Below are 9,287 nucleotides of genomic sequence, written 5' to 3' on the forward strand. Positions count from 1 at the left end.
AATAACGCGGCAACCTGCCCTCAGCAGGACAGGTGCCATTTGGACCGAGCTCACGGTGTCCAGAATCACAGGTAACTGGAAATTAACCTCTGCAAACAGCTCTAAGTGAAGAACCACGAGCCACACAACATTCACGGCTCCAGGCACCAGATTACACCTCCCCGTTGGACCTTATCACAGCAGAACCCAACACGAACCATGACGCATGAAAAGCCTGACCTAAACCTACTGAAGATTCAGAGGAGGCCTTTCATCTGTTCATACACAATGCAACTTCTGATACACGGCAGGAATTAAACATCAACACTACAACCCATCGGAACGGCTTGGCCCCGAAAACGCCTGTTAGGCGCACCGAAACCTCCCCGTTCCGCTACAAACCCACACGTCTGGGGGCCAGAGGAGCCCTTCCCGGGGAAGTTCTCATTTGCCCCGTGTACCAGGTTTCCCAGCATTGCGATTTTAGTGCTGCGCTGGATTTCTGACTCTAGGTATTTCTCCGAGGAAGACGCTGGTACAACAAACCTACATGTGAACAGCAGGCACCAAGCTGTCCTTCCAGCAAAATGCAAGCAAGACTTTATAGGTTATCACCTCCCTCCCTCCTCCTCCCCAGAAATGCCTCACGCAGCCATCACCTTCTGATGCTTCTATTCGATAACGGCTATTTAATAAACTACCCCACCCACGTGAGACTGTCTGGATTTCCCCTCTACCCTTTTTCTTTTCAAATGTTGCAAAATGATTGCCCCGGGGCTGCTCCCAGGCTCACATTTACGAGGATGAGACACCCAGCCCCACTCACGGAGCTGGCACACAGCTGGGGACAGCGGCCGATGGTGGCAAAACAGGTGAATTTGGGCAACCCCATCCTCCCAAGCAAGGATACGGCAGGGCATAATTCCCCACACACATCACACCCTCTCGCTGTGGGGCTGGGGACAACAGGCATCGCCTGCTTTTGGCTCCGGGCAGAGCCCCATCGCTGCCCAAGGCCAGCCACGCGTGCGCTTGCTTTTCCTCCGTGAAATGGGAGAGACAAAACAGAGGACTCGCAGCCTGCGACCAAAGTCGCTATTTGCACAAAAGACAGCATTTGCTCTTTCCCAGCCGTTAGTCCATCAGGTAAATAACGCACGTGCCAAAACACACACTTAATGAGGTAAATAACACGCCTCGAATAGCGGCTAAATCTGTATTTACCTGCGAGCCCAGAGAAACTCGGAAGGACCAGATTAGGAGATAATTGCGGCCGAGCAGGCCGCGTGCTCCGAGTAAACACACATTTTGCGCCCTTGCCTTCTGAGGGCTGCAGTGTGAGGAGCACCCGGGCACTGCACAGCTGGAAAGCAGAGGAGCCGGGGCGGGTTCAGGTGGAGCCGCTGCCCGCGGTGCGAACGTGGCTGCACCTTGTGGCTCTCATGTCCTAGGGGACCACTTGCTGTACTAAAGCAGCGTGCCAGGCAGCAGGTACCTGGAAAACTGCTAGCACAAGTTACAAAACCGTAACAAAGAGCTACGCTGCAAGCCCAACACTGCATTTATCCTAGAGGGGCTCAGCTCTACCTATTGCTTTTCCATCTACAGCTTTCACTGTCATTAACAGACGCGTTAGTGCCAGACAGAAGTTACATTCACTTCTAACCTGCCCCAAATAAGAGAGATTTGAGGTGTACGTGCTTTCAGTCTTCAAGCACTTGGCTATGAATCTGAAGGTCCATCACAGCAAATATAACGTCCCCGAATAAAGCAGCGTATAAGTTAGTTGCGCTAAAACCTGGTCTTTAGCCTACTGCATGAAGTAAAATATAGAGTTGGGTTGGAGGAGGCAGGCAGGCTGCAACCCCTATATCAAACGCAGGCAGTAAACCATAGCACACCGTGCACCCACACACAGCAGGACCAGCACTTCTCTGTTGCATCTTAACTGGCACAGCCAGGGCATCAAACATGCTCCCGGTAATCCCAGCAGGACTGCTTCAGAGCCAGGCAGGTCCGTGCCACGCGGGCACCGTGGAACAGCCACAGAGCGAAACACCATCCAACACCAGCGCCTGCTCTTACCAACGTGGTCCGCACCTAGTGCCATCAGGCGCCTCGTCTTAAAACGTGGGGAGCAGAGGGAGCTATGCCCTGAACAACGGTGTGCAAGTGGGGTATTTCCTGCTGATTCCCCGTCGCGGGCTGCATACAAATATGAGCAGCCCCCCTGCAAACCCCGCACTGCGAGCCAAATGAAGTTTTAACTGCGTGTTTACCCAGCCACTGCTCCAGGTGCCCTGGGAAGACCTTACATCATCTTCTCTGGCAGGGTCAGAGTGCCTCAGAGCACAAGATAGCTGGTGAGCAAACACACTTTATTAGAAGTCATGTAAAGCACTTATAACTGCTATGACAATGCAAGGCACTAGTAATTATCCCCTATTTTTCTTCCAAAGGGACAACAATGCAAGCAGCACGGCTTCAAAAATCAGAAACGGTGCTCTGTCCTGACAAACCCACATGTTGCATGAGCCCATTTCCACACCTAAGTGAAAAAACACATTGCCTATGCACACAGGGTCAGATTATAACCTCAGATAGCGCAAACTGTCACAGCTGGCTTCCAACCCTCCCAGGTTAATATTTCATACCACACAGCTCCAACTCCTCACACAGATATGTAAGAAACGTAACGGGACCACGAACAGAGGCTGGACTGGAGGAATTATTTTGACAGATTGTACGCAGACCTAGGAAAAGGTGACAGCGCTTTACACCTGCAACACCCAGTAACAGGGAAACAGCCACGTGTGCCGGGTTGCAGCTGGAAGACACAGTCAGCATCAGGTGCCCTGTAAGTGTGCCACACGCGACATCACCAGCTACCATCAGCAACTGGCTCTTCAAATTTAAAGATATAAATATATTTATCTGGACGTCGGCTGCAGGTAACGGGACGAGCTCAGGCTGACCACGATTCTCACTTGCTCGTGGTCCAGGCACGCGGTGACAAAGCACGAGTTTGATCAGCTGCGCGTAAGGAGTCGAGCGAAGAACCTGCACCAGCAGCTGTCGTGCCCCAGGCTTTGCACCAGGGCGGATGCTCAGCAGGAACCTCAAGCAGCAAGGAAGAGGAGAGGAAACGAGTTGCATGGGATGAACAGGATAACGGCTGCGTCAAAGCAGGGCACTGCAAGGGCTCAACCTGCAGGCCAGCCCCAAAGCCACACAAACGTACAGAGGTGCGCGCTCGCAAGTTGCCCAGGACACAAATCCGTCAATGCCAAGACTCCTCAGCCTACGATCTTGAGCTCAGCGGGCCCTCTGCACTTAACATAAATGCTTACTTTTTACAACCACATCTAATTAAAGTCACCCTGCAGCAAAAGATGGCATAACTTTAACAGCTTGCTTTTAACCCCAAAATATTCCTTCACCACTCAGTTTGATAAGCTCGGGCAGGAGAGGGGAAAAGACAAATGTTTCTTGGGTTGCCCCTCCAACCTTGAAGGATTTATTTCATGAGAGCCTCCATTTACATGCTAAATTACTTCATGTTATGGTAAAGTGGCCTTAACAAAGCATATCTATATAAAAAAAAAAAAGAAATAGCCTAAATGACAATGCAAACTGAAATTTTAAAAAAGCAAGAAATAAAAAAATAAAAGCAAGCAAGCTTTGGGAGTAGCATGGCTCAGTTTATTCCCTGTGCAAAGCCTGGGCAGAGGCAACTACAACTCCTGGTCTCTGGCAGACAGCTAAACTCGAGGCTAGAGCAACCAAACATAATCCAAAATGTAAGTCAGGTTTGTCTCATTTTATTGAATTAGATTCATAAATATAGAGGATAAAAAGAGAGGGCAATAAAGATGCATTTTGTGGAATAAAATTGCATACACTTAGCAACTCCTGGAACAGAGTATGGCAAAAAGAAGGCAGGACTTCCAATTTGGGAACTGTTCAAATGCATGCTTGCAGGTCAAATGTGAGCCCATATTTCACTTGTGTGTAGATATAACTGAAGAACAATAGAGAGATCTTAGTTTTTTTTAAATCAACATTAACCTAAAACAAAATATTTCATGAGAGACTACAGTCTAAGAGATGACAGCACCTGGCTAGCCTGGGAGACGGGAAACAAGAGACTTAAGGACAAAATCAGCTTATCCGCACTGGCACTCTCCAAACTTGCAAAAAAAAAAATACATAAAGTAAAACAAACAGAACACAAAGCTTTTATAACCGTTTTAATGATGTGACATGATTTTAGACAGGTAAGTTTGCTTCTTTAATTTGCAGCCTCACAGCGTCACCCCTTGAGCGTTAATCCAGAACCCTTCCGTGACAGCACTCCATTTCTGGCTGGGTTTGCCTGTGGCACCGGTAGACAACCAAGCCCGTATTTTGGGAAATCTGTAACGTCACTTCCCCCGAGCGCTGCCATGGGATGCCTACGTGTTGTCCCCTCATTACTCATCACAGATACAACTTGGATTTAATCGTTCGGTTTTCACAGCGCTCCAGAATCGCTCGCAGCTTCTCCCCACTACAGACGAAGAGCCCCCTGTTCTCAAGAACTTACAGTCTGAAGTCAGACCCAGCGCAGTACGGGAGGGTAACAGCAGAGAAGAAGGGGTTCCAGGGGCAAAGTGGCGACTGCTCGTCTGAGAGGGACGCACGTCTTGGCAGTTCAATTAAAAACCAACCACGGGGGCATTACAGACGAGACGAGCGAACGCGGGGAGGGCTGACTACAGGACGGAGGGCGCTGCCGGGTTCGGTTCTCACCCGTTCCTCGAGCTCATTCTTCCCGCTGCGTTCCTCGGCTGCTATGTCAGAGGCACAGGCTCTGTCCGAGCACCAGCATCTCTTCCATTGTGACACCACAGACGCGATGGCTTGTGAGATCACAATGAGCGAGGCGGGAGGCGCCGGTTTGGGGCTACCACTCCCTACGAGGCTGGGAAACAAACAGAGCTCAGTTCACGTGCAGCACAGCGACACCCGCGCCCGCCGACTGCTCCGCGCAGACCACCCAGGAGCGCTCCCGAAGATGCGCGGAGCAATTCCGCTCCCGTTTTATTAGGCCACCTCCGCTAGGCAACCCACTTTCGTCACCTCCTTGACTGGTCTCTTAAGAGAGGTTTTGCTGGGTATTTTTAAAACCTCCTCCATCAGTAAGTGTGGATCAGCAAACGGACCTAAGCTGAGGCTTGAAGAAGCTCCACAAAGTAAAGGATTGGTCATGTAGAGAAAATGCAGAGGAGGGAAACGACAAAAATTAAAGAAGTAAGAGCAGATGTATACAACAGGTCGGAAAGCTGCAGGGGAAGAGCGGGTTCAGTACTGCAGCAAAGAGTTACTGAGTTCAGACAAGAACCCTCTGGTCCAGTCTCCCACCTCTGCGTGGGAGCCGTAAGAAATGCCCTGGGGTGAAGCTACGCAGAACGGGGTTAACCACCCCAAGAGCCCTCGGGGGCCAGAAGCAGGCAGGCCCATCCTTCCCTCTCGGCCTTATTCTCCTGTCGGTTATCTCGCACCCGGTCCTGCGCTCGTCAGGCCTCGCCGTGAGCCGATTCAACCACAGGAACCCACAACAGGGCTAACGCGGCCAGAATAAAACACAGTTAAAGCAAGATAGTTTCCTGCTGGCTCCGTGAGGCAAATCAGCTCAGGGACGGGCTGGACGAGCGCCAAAGCTCCGCCGAGGGGCTGTGCCCACGCTGGCAGAAGCAGGAGGGAGATGAGCCCGGGGAGCTGCTGGCTCGCTCGGCCCCTCACCCCACCGCGTGCTCAGCCCAGGACACCTGCGCCCTGGGTGGCGCGGCATTTTGTAGAGAACAGAGAAGACGTCCTGGCTCCAGCAGCATAAACACATAAAACCTGGAGTCAGCAAGCCCATCGGGCCATCCCGCCCGAACCTCGCGTAACGCTGGCCGTAAAGTTTCCGCTTCATTACTCCTGAATCGAGCCCAAAGGCTCGCACATCTTTCAGAAAAGTTCCCGGCCTTGAGCTGCGGCACCAAACACGGGGGCTCCCAACTACCTGCAGCCCGCTCCTTCCAGTGGCCAAGCACTTCACTGGCAAAAAAATAACAACACCTTAGTTTTCATTCAAACCTTCCCAGCCCTGGGCTTCAGGAAGAGCTCTGAAATTTACGGCACTGCGATGCTCTCAACCCGCAGAGCTCCCTGCGCCAGAAATAAGAGATTTGTAGCCACTACGCTTCCAGTCAGGGAAAGCTGCTGCTGCACGTTGGCCTAATTCTGTGAAAGGCGAAACGCCAGCCAGCCTCTTGTTTAACGGAATCTAGCACGCAGTCACCTGGTTTTCTTACACGAGTGCCACAGTCGCTCAAAGCACTCGCACAGCTGCACACCTTCGTTACCTGAAAAACGGACTTGAAGGTTAGCACCTAAGAGTGCCAAATGAATCTTAGTATACTCCTCAAGTTTGATCTTCACATATGAAATCTGGAAGCGTTAAAAAAAAAATAAATCTGTACTCTGCCAAAGGTCTGTCCTGTTGGACAGGCAAATACACGCCACAAGCCGGGCAGCAGCTACACCAGGGTGCGAGCTCCACATAACCCGGGCTCAGCGACCCTGGGAAACCAGCACAGAAGTTGATAACTCTAATACCCAACCAGTTAAGGAGAAAAACTAAACTACAACGAGTACAACTGAAGTTATTAAAAAAAAAAAAAAGTTGGTTAGGAGTGAGGTATCACCTGTACAACGTATCTGGAGAGAACGCAACCACTCAGCTGGCAGCTGACCAACAGAGGCGACCTCTCCCAAGGGAGAGAAGTTGCCCGGTGGTCCCCAGCAGCGACGGCTGCCACCGCTGCTCCAGCGCATGCCCTGTGAGCACCAGCTCGGCCTCTTCCCCCCAACTCCTCCGCTTGCTGTTGCGCCACGCTGCTGTACCGCTCAGCGCTGCCAGAGTAAAACACCAGGAGTCACCAGGATGACCGCTTCCAGCAGCAACACGCGCTTCAGATCCACCCTCGCGGAAGAGGCACAGCTCCTTCACAGCCTCCCGTGTTCTCCTACGGAGACAGCGCCGACAGCCAGCCCCACGCCCGCACAGCACCGGCCCTGCGCCCTACAGCCCCGCTGCCCTGTACCCGGAGCTGGCTACTGGGTCCGTACAGGAGCGGAGTCAAGCGCAAAAACTTCACATACTTAAGCCTCTTCCAGAGCTTTATTTCCAAAATTAAAAGGAGGAAAAGAATAATAATAGTAAAAAAAATAAAAAATCAAATTGAAGTTAAGTATCTCTCAACTGCAAAGCAGAACCTTAAGGCCACATCAAACCATTGCAGTGTACGCTCAATCCAAAAGCTTTATTTAGCATCAAGCACATTAGCGTGTTTTCTTTTTAATGCTTTAAATGGGTTTCTTCTTCTTCTGGGTTTTGGTAACACTCAAATCTGTCTGGCTCTAACACTTTTTTTTTTTTTTGAGAAACAAAACTACACCATTCACGTACAGCCACCCAAAGTTTGACAGAAACAAGAACCGTAAGAGGGCCACTCTTTGAAATGAGACAAGTATTTAGTCCGTGCAATAAAATAACATCAAAATTCAGCTGCAAAGACCAGAACTCAGTACTTGAAAGGGAACAAAAATATCTGAAATCCAACTTCCCAAGCCCACACACTGAAGAGTAACCAACCGGACCTCTAACACGTTACTTATTTTAAGAACAATTCTTTCTTGGAATAAAAAACTCATACACCAACTTTAACGCAAAGCGAAGAGATGCACAACTGAACGGTAAAATCAATTCCAGCTACCTTTAGAAAAACAAAGCTCTCAAACAACTCTCCACTAACACCTGATGGGACGAGCCTCACGGAGCTGCGCCTGCTCAGCGCCCCGCGGACCTCACCCTTCCCGAGGCGTGCTGCAGGCTTTAACCAAACGGGAAACTCCCCGGTCCCTTCTGCTGCAACTGAACGGGCATCAAGAGCTCAGAGCAAGCGGCAGCTATCCACCCACCCACTGCTGAAACCCAGAGCTCAGTAAGGAGAAGGATTAAGCAGAGAAAAGGTAAATCAAGTGTTAGGCTTATGAGCAAACAGACCGGCAACGACCACGTAAATCCACCAGGCACAGACTCGGGAGAGACAGCGCACGAGGGGCGAACGCCAACACCTCCCCACACGTCCCAGCCGAGAAGAAACACCCGCAACAGCACAGCAGCAAGGAGAGGGAGGGAGGCAAAATTCCCACTGCCCGCGAGGAGACGAGCCAGCAGCTCCGTGCTCCTCGGCCTCAAACTGCCTCCAGAGCCTTAGGATCTGAGGCAGGGGGCCAAAAACCTCAAAAGGAGGGGGTTAGAAAAAAAAAAAGGGGGGGGGGGGAAAGGACCCCAACCTCCTCCTCCCCAACACCCCCAGGGGCCCTCCCCGGCGCTGCCGCCCCCCTCCCTCCCCTCCCGCCGCCGGGGGGGCAGCCCTCCTCCCCTCCCTCAGCCCCCCCCCCCCCCCCCCCCCCCCCGGCCCCCAGCATCTCGCCCCATGGGCCCAGCACCGCGGCGGCCCGTGCGGCCCCGCGCCCCGGCCGGCCCCAAGCCGCGGCCCTGCCCCCAGCGGCTCCCAACGGCCCAGGCCCCGCCACGCCCCCCCCCCCCCCCGCGGCCTCCCCCCGCTCCCCGCCTCCCTCCCCCGGGGGGGGCCCCACCGGGAACCGGGGCCTAGCCCCCACCCTCCCTCCCCAACCTCCCCGGCCGGGCCTCCCCCTTCCCCGGCCCGGCCCACGGCGGCCCCACGCCTCCGCCGGGCCCTCCCCGGCCGGGCCCCGCCGCCGCCTCCCGAGGCCCGGCGGCGCCGCGCCCCCCACCCCCCCCGGCTCCCCGGGGCCCCCCCGGGCCGCAGCCGCTCCGCACCACGAGTCCCCAGCACCGCCGCTCACCTCCGCGCACTCTGACCTCCGACCCCGCTCTGAGCGGCAGCGCCGCCGACCAACCGCAGCGCCGCCTGCCGCCGCCGGGGGCGGGGCTTCCTCGCCGCCGCTGGCCTCCCGGCGCAAGCGCCCGGCCGGAAGCGAGGCGCGGGGCACGCTGGGGGTTGTAGTTTTGTGGGGGGGGGGGTGGGGATGCCGCGCCTCGACGCCGCTGTGCCCGCCTCCTGGCGGCCCGCGGGGCAGGCCCTCGCAGCACTGGGGGCGAGGCCGTGTCGTGTCGTTATCTGTCCCCGTCGTTCTCACGGGCCGCTTGTGTCCCCAGGTGTCCTCCTCATCCCCACTGATGTCCTCACGGGCCACCCGTCGTATCCCCAAGCACCACACTCTCGTGT

General features: G+C 54.0%; 1 protein-coding gene across 3 annotated transcripts in view; it reads right to left on the reverse strand.

Moving 5' to 3' along the window:
* ERI3 (ERI1 exoribonuclease family member 3) overlaps positions 1-9,034 on the reverse strand; it is a 118,616-nt gene extending 109,582 nt beyond the window's left edge. Inside the window, exon 1 of one of the 3 annotated variants that reach the window (XM_048058920.2) lies at positions 8,905-9,034. The gene's annotated coding sequence lies outside the window, so the exon portion shown is untranslated. Of the gene's footprint in view, positions 1-4,770; positions 8,298-8,878 lie in introns of those variants that run through there. The other 2 variants (XM_048058919.2, XM_013176386.3) reach the window with 2 other exon arrangements.
* Between the last annotated feature and the right edge of the window lie 253 nt (positions 9,035-9,287).

Source organism: Anser cygnoides, chromosome 8 (genome assembly GCF_040182565.1).
Source record: "Anser cygnoides isolate HZ-2024a breed goose chromosome 8, Taihu_goose_T2T_genome, whole genome shotgun sequence".
NCBI lineage: Eukaryota > Metazoa > Chordata > Aves > Anseriformes > Anatidae > Anser > Anser cygnoides.